Source organism: Pimephales promelas, chromosome 8, assembly GCF_988280905.1.
Source record: "Pimephales promelas chromosome 8, fPimPro1.hap1.1, whole genome shotgun sequence".
In the NCBI taxonomy this organism is placed as follows: Eukaryota; Metazoa; Chordata; class Actinopteri; order Cypriniformes; family Leuciscidae; genus Pimephales; species Pimephales promelas.
This window is the reverse complement of record NC_142776.1, coordinates 23,375,593-23,391,946: the sequence shown is the minus strand read 5'-3', so window position 1 is coordinate 23,391,946 and position 16,354 is coordinate 23,375,593. Positions and strand designations below refer to the sequence as shown.

Sequence of the window (16,354 nt, the reverse complement as noted above, 5' to 3'; positions counted from 1 at the left end):
TGTGAGTGCCCTAGATTAGAATAGATGAGACTCGCATAATGCGCATGCACTGACCGTGTGCCAGCCCAGAATAAACAGTTCTCTTTCGAGCTTGAACGAACAATAGCACACACAATTATGCCAAAATGTGAGAGTTGTGAGTTGTGCTATGAGGCGCGTGTGAGATCCGCGTCTCGGCAACGGGTGCTCTTAAAGGGCCAGCAGCGAATAAAGCGTTCTTTCAGTAAAGTTAAAAGAACAAAGGGAAATTAGAAAATTACTCACTGATCTTGAGTAAAGAACTTTTGTAGCTTTAATAAGGATTATTATATATATAATTTATGATTCAGGCAGCGCAGACTGTTTGATAACTTTATTCAATTTCTGTACCTGTTAAGACAGGAAGGGCACAGGTAAATATGTTTTTTATTATGGGTTTATGTGGGGATTGTTTGAAGTTCACTTAATTTAAAAGCTGTTATATATTTTTTTTAAGCCTAATAATTTTTTAAAAAGTTGATGGCTTTCAATTGATGGAATCACTGTAATGTTGGTTTGGTTGATGGTTTATTGATCATTATAGGTGTTATCAATCATTTATTGTTGTTGTTGTTTTTAGTTTGAGTTGAGAAATAAACATTAATCTGTGTGTGCATTTTACTTTAGAACCAAGCAAGTTGGACTCATGAAACCATTTTATTATATCGGAGTCGCAAATCGCAATTGCAATATTGGCTCAATAATGGCAATATGACATTTTCCCAAATCGTGCAGCCCTACTAAGCATAGATTATAGATACCATCCCTTCGCTATGTTCTTTTCAATGTGAAGCGTTGCGTGCTGTGACTTGGTGTTGCTTCAAGTGCATCGTTCTGCACACGGGATGCGCATGATTGCTTATAATACTTTGGGGAGACAAGGGGGCGTGGCCTAAGGGAATATCACTCGTGATGTTAAGTGATGTTACCCCGCCATCGCTGATACAACCTTTAGCAGTCATGTTTTTGCTTCTTGAGAGAGAGAGAAAGTGTGTGTGTGTGAGCAGTGGCGGTTCTAGGCGGGGGCCTGGGGGGGCCAGTGCCCCTGCGACAACAAGCTTGGACCCCCTTGTGGCCCCCCTAAATGTGGAGTCAGTGTGAAATATTTTTTTTATAGTGTGTCACGCATTGAGCATGACAGTCACTCGTTTCAGTCTTTTGTCTCACACTCCCGTCACACATTGTATTTCTCATGCGGAAAAACTTAATAATATATTTAATATACGCAATTTCTCTGGCCGCGCCGCTCTCACGTGAGAATCAAGCGCGTCTCGCCTGGAGTTCAGCAGTCGACCCTGCTACGCATCAGCCAATCAAAAAAAGAGAAGTGCTACTTAATAGCCAATCAGAAAAGGGCACTATTGTATCTGGGTAAAATTTAACGCAACAACCAATGAAAAAAAGCATATCCTGGAATTGTTCATATGATTCTGTTACAACATCTTCCGAAAGTTTCTTCACCCGTCCCACAGATGAAACTAATCACTGGAGCTCCGAACATCACTTGGAGCACGGAGTAAGTCATGATCTCCTGTTTTAATGTTACAACAAATTCACAACTTGTTTGACAAAAACTATGACAACTTGACTGATGTAAGATGAATCTTTCCCGTAGCGTAAGCTAGCTTACGCAATGCTCGTTCCCTCATCTAGAGAGAACCGAGGTTACGTTAGGTAATCGATTCGTTTCCCATTTAATTAGTATCAGTCTGTAACTTAGACAACAGTTTTACAGCCTGTTCACTGACAACCCCTGCTCAGAACAAGTAGTCTAGGCCTAGTCATCTTATTACACGAATCACGATGACTGACATATTGTCACATTATAAACATCTCTCTCTCCAAATAGGCTTAATAATTTTATTAGCACTAGATAAATTAAAGTGTATTGCATAGTCGATATTATAGGTCACTTTTAAAATCATGTCATATTTTATAATTATATCCTGGCCAAGGATGCATTAATTATTGCTTCTGTCTTTCAAAGATGTCAGGAAAAAAACAATTATAAAAAAGCTCATTCACCCTGAGAGGAAAGCCCCCTAAAAAGGCCAGTTTAGAGGATAATTTGCTGATCTTTTTGCAAAAAAAAAAAAAAAAACCCACAAAAATCGTAGATTAATTTGTAAAAATTATATATATATATATATATATATATATATATATACATACTGTATATTCAATGTAAAAAAATAAAATGGAAATTCAAATACAGACTGATATATGTAATGCAAATGTAAAAATATAATGCAAATGCAAATTGTTGGATAATTATAAACATGGTATTTTGCTTATTTATGCATTCAGTGCAGTGCAGAAAATGATAAGGTCTAAATGTAACTGGCCCCTCTAACAGTACAACTGGCCCCAGCTTGGCCCCCCCAGTTGAAATGGTCTAGAACCGCCACTGTGTGTGTGTGTGAGAGAGAGAGAGAGAGAGAGAGAGAGAGAGAGAGAGAGAGAGAGAGGAGAAATGTAACAAAGTTTAATATTGTTTGTAAACTGTGTTTGAGAGAGAGGAAGGTGTTCAGAGAGTCTGTAGGATGTTAAGCTGTTATTTGTTTTATGGACTCAATGTTGAAAATTTAAAACATTTCAAACACACTGTTGGCAGAAGTGAAAAATAAATAATTTTATGAAGTTACAATTTAGTTTGATTCCATGGTGTATTTTACTGAACATGAGTATTTACAATGCAAATTATTGTAATTTACTGGCAAATACTTATCTTGTCTTTTCATTTTATTAAGATCAGATTCTGCATGTAAAATTAAAATAATAAGGTGACTTGACTTGCACTTGACTTAACCTACTACAAGACTTGACTTGACTTGACATAGCCTGTGACTTGACTTGACTTGCCCCCCCCCAAAAAAATACTTGGGACTTACTTGAGACTTGACGGTTAAGACTTGAGACTTACTTGAGACTTGCGTGACCTGCGCCCATCTCTGCTCTAAGTTTTAAGACAGTTCAAATGGAAGTTGGGAATTATGTGTTGTTTGAATAAATCTCCTAGGAGAAATACATCAAATTACAACGCATGTGTTTACCAATCACCACCATACTCGGTGTGCATGAAGTCAAGACATTGAGGATGCTCAATTCCGGACGGATTTTTGATATCTCGAACGGTTTGGCCGTGGCGAGGAAAATAATTTTATGACTAAAAAAGGACACATAAAATGTGTTAACTTTGCTCGTTTTACCTACAGTTACAAAACATGCCACGTATATTGTTCTTGTCAAGCCGATCAACTTTCTAATTAACAGTAAGAAGCTCAGACCAAAAGAAAGTCAGATATTGCAGTTTGGATGTGTATCTTGTCTCTATCAGTGTCTGTGTGGGGAAGAGGGAGGGGGGGGGGTTGCTGGTGTCTGCGTTTATGTGTGTGTGTGTGTGTGTGTGTGGCTGACTGTAGATTTTTTCTGCAAGTCCTTATCTTTTTGCATAACAATTTTGTATTTTTTTAAATGACAAAATATGCATATAACCCTAATCTTTTAAATGTATAGTTTGCTTTAAATAAAAGTAAGATAAATTGGTAAACTACAAATTGGTAATTGAAGCTGAATGAATTTAAAATTAATGTGCTATATTTCAATACATTTGCTTTCCTTAATATTGTAAAACACTAACCTCATTTATATGTGTGTGTGTGTGTGTGTTTGTATGTATATATATTTTGCAAAGCCCTCACTGATGCAAGCTCTTCTGCACACTTCTCTTCGACAGTCAATGCGGAGGTTAAGTTTTTGCACGTCGTGCAGAATAACCCTCTTTATATATATATATATATATATATATATATATATACTTAAAAAAGCGGGGGTTAAGTTTTTGCACGTCGTGCAGAATAACACTAAAGGCACCATATATATACTTAAAAGTGGGGTTGTTAGTTTTATCTACAGTTACAAAAATCGGTATATACATTGTACTCCTCAAGCCGTACAACTTTCTAATACATAGTCATTAGCTCAGACCAAGAGGAAGTCAGATATTTTGGTCTGAATATGGTGAGCCTCTCTCTGAGCCTACGTCCCTGTATGGCAAGCCCTTTTAACATTTAAAAGCTAAGTTTGCCTGTCCGGAATTAACATTGTAGATATCAACAAAGTCTTTCTGTCTAGTCGTTACACTTTGGATAGTTTGTATTATCATTTAAGATATCTGTAACATAATTGTGACTAGTCGAAATGACAGAGTATGGCAAGCCGTTTTAACATTTAATCATGAAAGGGCCAAAGCCTTCGGCACCGCCACCCGGGTGCCTTTAGGTAACTAAAGGAACCGGGGTTGCGGTGCCTCCGGCTTGGGCCCGCCATCGCTGCTCGCAGCTATATTTTATTATTATTATTATTTATTTTTTTACTGGAATTTGCCCTTTGGATATGCCAGTGAGTTTTTGAAGATATAATCTTTTTTTTTTTTTTTTTTTTTTTTTGATACACGTGATTACGTTATGGCTATCAAATACTTAAATATTTTAGCTTAAATAAACTAACGTTCAAAAGTTTGGGGACAAAAAGATTTTTTTAAATGTTTCTGAAATACGTCTTATGTTCACCAAGGATATATTTATTTGATCAACAAAATATAGTCTAAACAACAATATTATGAAATATCATAATAATTTAAAAGAACTGTTTTAATATATTTTAAAATGTAATTTATTCCTGTGATGGCAAAGCTGAATTTTCAGCAGCCTTACAATCTTCAGTGTAACATGATCCTTAAAAAATCATTCTAATATGCGGATTTGGTTCGCAAATAACATTTTTTTTATTATTATCAGTGTTGAATTTTTTTTTTCAGTATTCTTTAATAAATGGAAAGTTCAAAAGAACGGTATTTATTTGAGAGAGTTTTTTTTTTTTTTTTACAATGATAAAGTTTTTACTGTCACTAAAAATGCCCTTGCTGAATAAAACTATGCCCTTGCTGAATAAAAGTATACCCCCCCCCAAAAAAAAAAAAAAAAAACAACTACAAAAAAACACAGAGAACTACTGTGAAACCAATCGTTTGAAGTGCTACGAGTAATTTTAAGCATCACGTTATTTAATTAATTAATTATTAATGTACTGTATACAAATCTGTGAAATGTTGTAAGTTTAAATCTTAAAAAAAAAGATTAAAATGATAAAATGTGTTACACATTATATAATACATAATACATATACCAGTAATAGTGAAATATGTTTGTTGTAGTTTACATTTTATTGGTGATTTGCCTGCAACTGACAGTGTTTAGATGAGAAACCAGTGCACATGTCAAACATTGCCCCTTATGTCTCCTGTGATCACCATTGGCTAGATGTTGGCCTTCTAAATAGGGATTTAGGAACGCCTATGGGTGGACTTTGTCTTGAGGGACAATCACACCCAGTGAGAAGGGCGGTCGTGGGCGGTTTTGAACTCAGCAGCACTTGAGGACCCATTTTTGACTCTTGGAGGACCATGGCAGAATTACACGTTTACAAGTAGAGCACACCCTCAGAAGATCCTCAGATAAGCAGCCATTTACTGCACAATTAAGGCCTAACAGGTGCACACCCAACACATGGACTCGCCTGCTTCTAAATCAGTTTGTGCGTGTGTGTGTGTGTGTGTGTGTGTGTGTGTACGTGAAGACTAATGATCCAGACACCCAGAGCCTGTGTGCCATCTATTGGAGACTAAAAAAACACTGGAGGGGGAAAATAGGTCAGCGAATGTGGAGGAGGAGAGACATGCAGGAGAAAAACTGAGATGTAGGAGAGCAGGATGATGGAGACAGAGGGAAGACTTGAGAATATCACAGCTGGATGTCTTCACGGTCACACTTTTGTCTTTTGCTGTACTGTCTTTCTGTTAAATTCCCCCCCATCCCATTATATTTGCCCCAAATATTGTTATGACAGAATAGGGTCAGCATAACATGATTCTCTCATGAAACATTGAGAGGTGTTTTAAAAGAAGTATGTGGCTTTCACTAATAACTAGGCGTTGTCTGGCATAAAAATTCACTTTCATCTGTACATAACTGAAGTACAGAAGTATTTTAGGCTGAATTAATAAGAACGGCATCAAAACAATTCCCTTAATTAGTTTCCAGTGGACATGTATGGATGTGCAAAATCTGTTGTATTCTTTGAACTGTTTTAAAACGTAAATCTCACTTCAGCTATTTTTTATATCAGGAAAACCATTTCTGTTTCCTTAAATTGTAGATTCATCTTTCCCTGTATACAGTATACTGTGTGATGCATTCGTTTTCCTAGATAATTCACTCAGGAGGAAATAGGAATAAATCTGTCTCATGTCATTGATTAACACAAGGTGGCAGTGTTGCCTTCTTTTTTATGTATAAGAATTTGAAGCAGCAAGCAATATGAAACCATTCATTAATATTTTTGAGCAGTGGGATGCTAAGTTGTTGCCAGTGCTGTCCATTTATAATTTAGTATGATTATTTATTTATTTTACAGTCCAGTCATATACGGTAAATGAGACATTTGCCAGACTGTCAGGTCAGGTCAAGTGCATTGCATATTGGCATACAGTCAGTATTACATACAGTGTACTCTGTTATATAAGTTTTATTTAAGTTTTCTAAATTTATGTTGAAAATATTTACAGGTTACTTTAGCAAATTAAACCCATAAACTGGCACTTTATTGAAACAAGTCATTGGAGAGTTTTTTTTTTTTTTTTTTCAAATGTACTTGAATTATGAATACAAAATTTTATGCATTTTAAATGATTAAATTACAGGTTCAAATAAACAAAAGTGTAAAAAGGAACATGACCTTTTAAGTTACTGTCCAAGTTGGTTATATTATTAACTAACGCGCGCACACACACACACACACTGTGTCACTGACTCTGACATGTCCAGAGAGCTGTATTACATAACTGAAATCTTTAACAGACACATCATGAATCTGCTAAAACAGACCCCGAAGCAAAATTATCATGGACTGTCACAGCTTTTCCTGTTCCTATTTACATTATATGCAATAACATGCAGCCAACAACAGGGGGCAGATTATTTTATATTTATTTACTTTTGGATGCTTTTATCCAAAACAACCTACAGTGAATTTAACATTCATATTTTGAGAATGAAATCCTTAAAATTACTGTTGTTAGTTTCATGCTCTGTCAGAGCTACAGGACTTTTTAAAAAAAATAAAAAAATAATAACAATTAACAGCTGATTTTTGAATAAAAGGTTGTTCCTTTTTAATGTAAATGGTTTTGTATAATAAGATTTATTCATAAATATTTAAATGATACCATCTCTGTGTGTGTTGTGTTTTATATCTGTTGTTTTACTGTATGTGTGTGTATTCTGCTGGGGTTCCCGTGTTCTCTGTGTTTCTAGTGTTTGTCCTCTGCAGAGAAATAATTGGACTTCTCTCATTCCAGTTCTTTCATGTTTTAGTTTGCTGTCTATCTGCTTTCAGCTTCTTTGACACTCTCCATCTCACTCTCTTTCATCTCTTTATTTAGCACCAAGAGACGCTGCTGATTGCTTCTCATGGACATTGACAAAGATGACTAAAAAACCTCTCACTGGATAGTTATTGAAATTGCATTGGTGAGGTAATATCATCCTTTTCCCTCTCATAATAACCTGTTACTGATGTGCTATTTTTGTATAGCCTAGTACAGTATGCTGAATGTTTTTGGTGCCACTTGCCATGAATATGGTACATGACTTTTTTTTTTTTTTTAAAGCATTAGAGGTACAGATTGATAACATACAAGATAAGTACAACTATCATGTCTTGCTTGAGAGGTCATGAACTTATTTATATCAAGTAATATTATATCAAGTAACTTGATATCAATCATGTAATAATGTCAGAAAATAAACCTTCAATTTTTTCCCTTTCAGTCGATACTGTTGGACGTATTCAACGGTCGACTGAATGGGGATAGCGAGGATCGCGTCAAAGAGCCAATGTTCTTGAACGAGCCAATGTAATATGGCATTGCGTGAACCGCATCACACACACTCCGCCCCTGCGAGCAGGTATAAATACGGAAGTGTATGCACGCATTAGTTGCCTTTCGCTTCGGAGCCGTTCGTATTGATGTCTCTGAAGAGTGCTGTTGATTGCAACCAGCGAGTGTGTCGGTGTTCTTTTGGAAAGACTTCCCCAGTGCGGGTGATTTCTACAGTGCAGTGCAGTGGTGGTCGCGAGCTTTGAGCTCTAAACTGCTGTTTTAACAGCAAGCTAATTTTTGTGTTTGTGTGTGTGTTGATGCCTGGTTGAGGGTGAAAAAGTGAGTGCCTCACCGTTTTCAGTTCACTGAATTCAGTGTTGACGCGGTCATTCCTGTGTGCTCCGGCACTGGTGACGGGTCACGTTTCTGAAAGAGCAACACGGGTGCGTTTGCGTCATTTTTAAGATGCCATTCCATCTGTGCGTTTCTGGGTGCGGTAGGGCTCAGTCCCCCTCTGACGGTCACGAAAGTTGTTTCACATGTTTGGGCTTAAAGCACACTGAGGCAGCTCTTGTAGATGAGTCATGTTCCCATTGCAGAAATATGACCATCTCGGTGCTCCAGGTCGAGTCTCACATCCCCAAGCCCCGCTCTAGTGTCCCTTCAGGGTTATCTTCCCAGAAGAGCTCTGGAGTGCCATCTGGGTTGGGTGACATGAGGATCACAGTGATGGGTAATCCATGCGGCAAAGCCCCGTGGATCCCTCACTCCTCTCTTGCACCGCAGCCAGTGGAGCTTGCGATGAGCCTGCTGGTCCCAATGTGGTGGACCGACCAGCTATCTCATTCGGGGCCCCTCCAGAGGACAGGATGTCCGTCGCAGCATCTGATGGGGAGCTGGGCTCTGGAGATGATGACTTGGCTGTGCTGCCTCCCTTTGGGAGATCAGCTTTGCCCGACCTGGATCCAGCTGGATCCAGAGATGGCAGCTATGCTAAAAAAGGCCACCAAGGCAGTAGGGCTCGTGTGGAATCCCCGACCATGTCCCAAACCGTCTCGGTTGGATGATTGATTTATCTGAGAGGGTCGGTCTGGTTCTCAGCCCGCCGCTTCGGTTCCTTTCTTTCCTGAAGTGCATGAGGAGTTGACAAGGGCATGAATGGCACCTTTCTCTGCCAGAAACTACCTGAGTAGCTCCTCCCCCCTTGGCTACCCTTGATGGGGGAGCGGTGAAGGGTTACAAGGCTATCCTTCCAGTGGAGCGGCTCAACCTGGTACTGTAGATATGAGAGAAGCGGTATTCTTCACACCTACGTGTTGAGCATTGCTCCTGTTCTGTGTGTGCACGTCACAGTCCTACTGGCAAAGGATGCGATGTAGCCTTTCCTCCAGCTGATATGAAAACTGGTTTCTATAAACCCGTATTCAAACTTAGAGTGGTGGGTTATGGCCATCTTAGAACTGTGTCAACTGAAACGGGCCCTTTTTTCGAAAGCCTCTGTTCAGTTGCTAACAGATGCATTTCCAAATGCTCCGTCCCGTAGATGACCTGCAGCATTCAACCTGAAGGACAGTACTTCTGATCTTGATCCCTCTCCTCCACAGATCATTTTGTGTTCTTGCGTTCGAAGGTGCGAAGTATCAGGTCCTATCCATGGAGTGCTCTATAGCCAGTTGGGTCTTCAGGTCGCCTGGAAGAGAGTAATCTCGCCCTTGGGCTGAGTATTTATTTTTCAGTTTGGAGAAGGACTCCAACACGTGCTATTTAGAAGTGAGAAAGGGTCCCACTGAAAGAACTTTCACAGGTTCCTGGGGCATATGGCAGATGCAGACTCTTGGCTTCCTCCATATGAAGACCGCTACAGCACTAGCTTCATGATTGAGTCCTGAGGTGACGGAGGCGGATCGGCACGCCATGTTTGACAACACATCACCCCGGCCTGCCGCCAAACCCTCAGTCCGTGATCAGACCTTTTGTTTCTTCAGGCCAATCTGCTCCAAGAACGAGGTCTACTAACACTGTCTGAGGGGCCATATACAAAGGGCATTCTTTAACAGAGGCCTGTTCGACCTCACTTTGAGCCATCATTGCTCAGCGAGCTGGTACTGGTATGATCACGACCGTTGCCCTTCACTTCCCTCACAACTCACCCGTCACCACCTCCTTGGAGTGAGAAGGTTGTGTGGACGCTTCATTCCACTATTCTTCCAGCTTGCTTAATCGAGCCTCATGACAGTTTTGGCCAGGGTGAGTAGAGACTCCATCCCCTGGCGGTCCAGCTGGGCAGGAACTGTCTCGGGGCCACAGAGTAACATCTGTTTGCCTCTCTGGAGTCCTCTCTCTGCCAATTGTTATTTCTGTCTGAGTGGACAACCCTTGGACAGACACTGGCTCTCAGCTGTCCCCAGGGCTCCGCAGAAAGGCGTTCCCCAGTGAGCCTCCTAAACAGCGTCTGCAATTTATTGTCGCCTGGTGCCCGCTCAAGTTCAGTGATTTCATTACACTTACATGTTGAGCAAAAATGCTCCTGAAACTCAGTGAAGTTCATCACACTCAGGTGTTGAGCAGAAATGCTCCTGAAGCTCAGTGTTCTTCACATGTAGTGTTGAGCAGTGCTCCTGTCTTTTGTGCACCTTACTGTGCCAGGTCAGGAGTGGAGCAGGTCTTGATAGATGTCCCAACCAGACTTTGCTCCCCTCGACAGCCTTCCTGACTTCCCCTGAACACGTTTTCAGGGACTGGGCACGATAGCACCCGCGCACTGACCTCTTGTGATCTCTTGCGCGGTTGCGGGAAAAAAATCAACGTTGTCTGTGTATATATCGATATCGTCTTCCATTGCAATTTCCTGTATATCTAAATATGTTTAGATCTTCACAGTGAATGATAACACTTCTGAAATCTCTGTGTAAACAATGAGTGACGTACTCATGCGAGAGATCACTTCCGGGGCTTTCCGGCTTGCTTGCGCAGATAGAAGCGCCCTTGCCCTCAGATCACTTGGACGTGACTGTGATTACAAGAGGTAAAAACGATATGAATACTATCTCACACAAACCGCTCGTTTCGTGTCTTAGGCCATCAATGTGTACTTACATTTACGAGTCATTAAATCGTGTTTAGTTTGGACTTCATTGTGCATGCTCTTTGAGGTGGACCCAGGGTGAACCCCATAAACCTCCATTATATGACTGACAGACAATAGCTAAAACATATCAAAAATTAATTTCAAAGTGAACTATCCTTTTAATAATTAGTAATTTTCTCATAATAATGAGAAACTTTCTCATAATAATGACTTATTTTTATGAAACAGAAACAGAACGGTTACCGTGGTAATGAAGGATGCTTGTGCACACCGATGGAAATTGTGTTACTCACTAACGTACAAAACTATCAGATTAAAGTTGGAATATTACATTTATTCGTTACATCTTCATAAAATATATGGGTATATGTGTTAATATAACACATATTTTGCAGTGGCGTCTAGGATATTTTATGCGCAGGTGGAAGATTTCAGTAGGCCACAGAAATCACCTTTTAACATGTGTATAGTCAGGGAGCCAAAGTCTCAAAAATGGGTTGAACCTGACATGGTCTGCCATACTTTTTATTTGTGTTTTTTCTGTTAACTTTGACCCTAATAACAAATAATTGGAGGGTCTGCTCTGCCGGAAATATCGCGAAAAAAAATTGTGGGCATTTTAGTGTAAGCACCCTTTATTTTTTATCAGAAAAATGTGAAAAATTATTTTTTTCATCAAATTCTTAGTGGGTTGGGTAGGTTCTCAATAAATGCATTCCAGATACACAGAACACATGTGCAGACAACATCCACTGAAAAAATAATTCTTAAAACACATTTCTACATGCTTTCGCATCAATTTAATGCAAAAAAACAGGCGTTTTTTCACTTATTTTCCACTATTTTCATCTTTACTTCATTGGCAATCAACTATTCCATTAAGTTATGACATCAGGCAATATGCCATTCTTTTCACCAAACACTATACTCATTACACAGAAAAAATTATAAAAATCCAAACAAAATCAATGGATCTGTGATGATTTCACTACTAGTTGGCGATCAACAGGCTCAGAATTTCAATAGAATTTTAGACTACTCTCAAAATTCTTAAAAACATGCTGGATATTTAGCATCATGGCTCACTTACAAACACACACACACACACGCACACACATGATCTTAGTAATTTTTATGAGTTTGGAACAACCAACCAATGGTTACCAACGGTTACCAACAGACTTCGAAGCTGCTCATCATTGTCTGTGGTAAGTGATAGTGACTAATATACCGGTAGGTCTGCCCCAGAGTTTTGGGAAAAGAATGGTAATATGGATACTGTAACTGAAAGGACCACACCAGTCTTCAAACAATAATATTTCTGATGATTCCTCATCCCAAACATATCCCTGTAGCAGCAGCATTCTCTACTAGTTTACTTAGCTAGCTTTAGCCGTTTTAGCTAATGTCGGTGGTTTCTTTAAACGGCATTACTCCTCACAGGTATGGGGTAGAGAGTAGAGACTTACTTTTTTTAAATGCTTAGGATATTATTCTCTAATAGAGGTATGTGTCCTATATGTTCAATAAGCTTCAACCGGAAGTTGAGAAATTGCCAAAATTTCAACTGGACTTGTTAGGTAAAGAAATAGATATGAGAATAAATGCTGATACGTTTGGAGCGAGGAATCATTGGAAATAAACTTGTATGAAGCCTGGTGTGGTCCTTGAAGTGTTTTTCATGTCAGACAGATAGTAGGCTAGTAAGGATAACTAAAGGCTACATTAAACGTTAGCTGCCATTAGCATTTAGCTTCATGGCTAGTTGTTAAATTTGCGGTTTAGAAAGTTTAGCTAGTTAGCTTGTGACATGAATGGCCACACAGACAAAAAAAACAATATATAGCTATATTGGATATCAGACTGTACACAATAATGAACAATACAAATGTTCTGTAAAATGTAAACATACTATATAGTATGCATAGTTTGTTTTTGTTTTTACAGTATATAGAGTGAGTGATTTGTCAAAAGCTAGTTAGCTAGTAGTAATAATAATAATTCATTTTATTTGTTGGAGTCTTTGAAGACACTCAAGGACACCTTACAAAAAGTAAAAAGTAAAATTTTGAATTGATATGAAATCTGATTGGAAACCAATGAATGTTCCCTAAAACTGGAGTAATATGCTCATTCAACAGTGTTTGTGTAATGATCCAAGCTGCTGAATTCTGAACCATCTGAAGTTTATCAATACAGGATTGACACTCAGACTCTTAACCTGAGAAGAAAGAAAGATAACAGAGTCGGCGATAGTAAGTGTAAAACTTCCACAATTCCGCAGTTTTGATTGAGTACCTACTATTAAAATTTTAGTTCCCTTTCAGTCGATCACGTGCGGCGTAACATCGACGTGAGAATGTAATCGGGACCACTTCAGGGATCGCATCACGTGCCCCACTCCACAGCGTGGGTATAGCAGCTTCGAAATCCGTTGGTAACCGTTGGTTGGTTGTTCCAAACTCATAAAAATTACTAAGATCATGTGTGTGTGTGTGTGTGTGTTTGTAAGTGAGCCATGATGCTAAATATCCAGCTTGTTTTTAAGAATTTTGAGAGTAGTCTAAAATTCTATTGAAATTCTGAGCCTGTTGATCGCCAACTAGTAGTGAAATCATCACAGATCCATTGCGTGGGTATAAACAGGAAGCGGGCGCACGCACACATTGTCTTTCACTTAGGAGCCGAGCTTTCGTCTGACTGAGTTCTGCAGACTGGTGCAATGTTTAAGATTCTAGAAAAGCAAGACTCTGTATCCACTGCTGGTGTGACTGTGCGATCAGTGGTGGCCTCAAGGATTTTCACAGCATTGCTTGTGTGTGTGTGTGTCGGTCTTGGTGGTCGTTCCTCTTTGAGAGTGTACCCCGATTACACCACGGCTATCCTTGGGTACTTTGACACTGAATTTTTGTGTTTTCACTAAAAGAGCAACAGGATGTTTCAGGATGTCTTTCCGCTCGTGCGTTTATGGATGCGGTCATTCCCTGGCGCCAGCAGATGGTCACAATAGTTCCTTTTCGTGTTGGGCATTCAGCACGCTGAGGCAACTTTTGTGAATAGTTCATGTTTTCATTGCGGGAATATGACTATGACTGTGCTGAGATTGAGACTTGCTTACCTCAAGGGAGGTGCAGTCCCCTCGCCTATGTCCCGATCTAGCTTTTATTTTGGACCTCAAAATAAACCTACTTTTGTGCATGGTCAGGGTGATCTGAGGGTGATCTGAGGATTAATGTGAGGACTTCCCCGCTGAGGCAATCTCCTTGGGTCCCTCACACCTTACAAGCGCTGCAACAACCAGCCATGTCCTTTGGGGCTCTGCTTGATGATCAGATGTCGATCACAGCATTGTAGGGGGAGCTTCAGTTCTCTGGAGATGAGGATTCGGCTGTGTTGCCCCCTTCGAAGGAAACCGCACGTTCCATTGGTCAGGCGATGTCCACCTTGGTGGTCCAGGAGCACCACCTTTGGCTCAAACTGGCCGATATGAGGGACACCATTAAGAATCGGTTCCTGGATGCCCCTCTGTCCCAGGTTTGGTTATTCGGTGAAGTGGTTGACAGCTTTGCCCCACCCGTTCACTGGTCGCAGACCCTCCATCCGCTCGTCACTGAGGTCGACCTCCTGGGGCATCCTCCGCTCCTGTGAAGCCCCAGCAGCAGCCACCATCCAGGCCTCAGTGTGGACCCCACAGGTTTATCTGTTTGCCGCCCCGGACAATTCTCACTACCAGTCGTTCTATTCTCTGACCGAGGGGACCCTCGGCATGGATGCTCTGGCACACAGCTGGTCCCCGGACCTACGCAAGTATGCGTTTCCCCCAGTGAGCCTTCTTGCACAGACATTGTGCAAGGTCAGGAAGGACGAGGAGCAGGTCTTGTTAGTTGCGCTGTATTGGTCCAACCGGATCTGGTTCCTGGAACTGGTGCTCCTCGCAACAGCACCTCCCTGGCCCAGGATCTGCTCTCTCAGAGACGGGCCACCCTATGGCACCAGCATCCAGACCTGAATGCCATATTCTTCGTTACAGCTTTGAGGGATGAATTCCATAAATACTTGGAAAGCCATGGAGTTCACAATGTTACCTCATACATATCAGTCCTTTATTGCCCACCTTAGAAGGCACTTTGAAGTAGGTGGTATTTTTAAAATAATGGTTGTGCCACAGAAAGTATGTTCTATTTGCTCAGCATAAATGAATGTTGGCCACATGCTCTCAAAGTTGAAGGAACTTAAGGAGAAAACGGAAGAGGCAGAGTATGAAGAAGAAATACTCATTTACAGTTATCTGATGCTTTTATCCAAAGCGACTTACAAGTGCTATATATGTCAGAGGTCGCACGCCTCTGGAGCAACTAGGGGTTAAGTGTCTTGCTCAGGGACACATTGGTGTCTCGCAGTGGATTCAAACCAGGGTTTCTCAACCCAAAGGCATGTGCCTTATCCACTGCACCATCACCACCCTAATACTCTGCATACTTCTTGCAGAATATGAAGAAGAATGTGAGTTGACACCATAGTCTCTTCCTACAACACTGCAACTAGAATACGGAAGGAACTCCAGGACCAACCTAAGCAGGCCCTGAAGGAAGCAAGACAAGCCAGAACAGCTCAAGCCAGAGGAAGTCACTAGATCACTGGCAGTATGACTGAAGACCCAACACTGCAGCAAGATATCATACCTGGAGGCATCCCAAAGATTGAGCTGTTATACCACCTGGCATGGATGATAACAGATGCATCTCCAGAGTTAGGTGAAGACGACCGGGTGAAAGTTAGTCTTAAGCAGCAAGAACAAGTTCTCAACCTTGCCCAGGATGTCTGCCAAGCAGTTGCCAAGATCCCAACACCGAAACACGTTGGGATAGCCGTTAAGGAAACCAGAAGTCAACCGTGTCACTCCTAAATAGATTTAGGAACAGCATCAGCTACAAAGAAGTACATATATTTTACAACAATGGCAGTTGAAGAGCAGACAACTAGGGATGGTGCCTTCATACCAACGAACCTGAAGGTTTGACGATTCACACAGTTTGATAAACTTGACTTCCCAGAGTACACAAAGGATGGACGAACACTGCATGGCAGTTCATTCCAAGCATTTACCATCCCAGATACCATCCCCGCAACTGTGATAAGCTATGGTCCCATCTTCCCCAAGTCACCAACAAACTATTGGAGGACCTGGAACCAAATTGCACTGCTCCTACATGGAAATCATTCCAACATTTCTCATCCCAGATACCATCCCTGCAACTGTGATCAACTGTGGTCCCTTCTTCCCCAAGGCACCAACAAACCACATC

The 16,354-nt window shown here is 40.6% G+C and overlaps 1 protein-coding gene across 3 annotated transcripts in view; it reads left to right on the top strand.

Moving 5' to 3' along the window:
* sgip1a (SH3GL interacting endocytic adaptor 1a) overlaps positions 1-16,354 on the top strand; it is a 107,090-nt gene that overhangs the window by 18,090 nt on the left and 72,646 nt on the right. The window contains exon 4 of one of the 3 annotated variants that reach the window (XM_039691564.2): positions 7,520-7,607. The exons of 1 other annotated variant lie outside the window; for it this stretch is intronic. The gene's annotated coding sequence lies outside the window, so the exon portion shown is untranslated. Of the gene's footprint in view, positions 1-7,519; positions 7,613-16,354 lie in introns of all 3 variants that reach the window. One more of the 3 variants, XM_039691565.2, reaches the window with a different exon arrangement.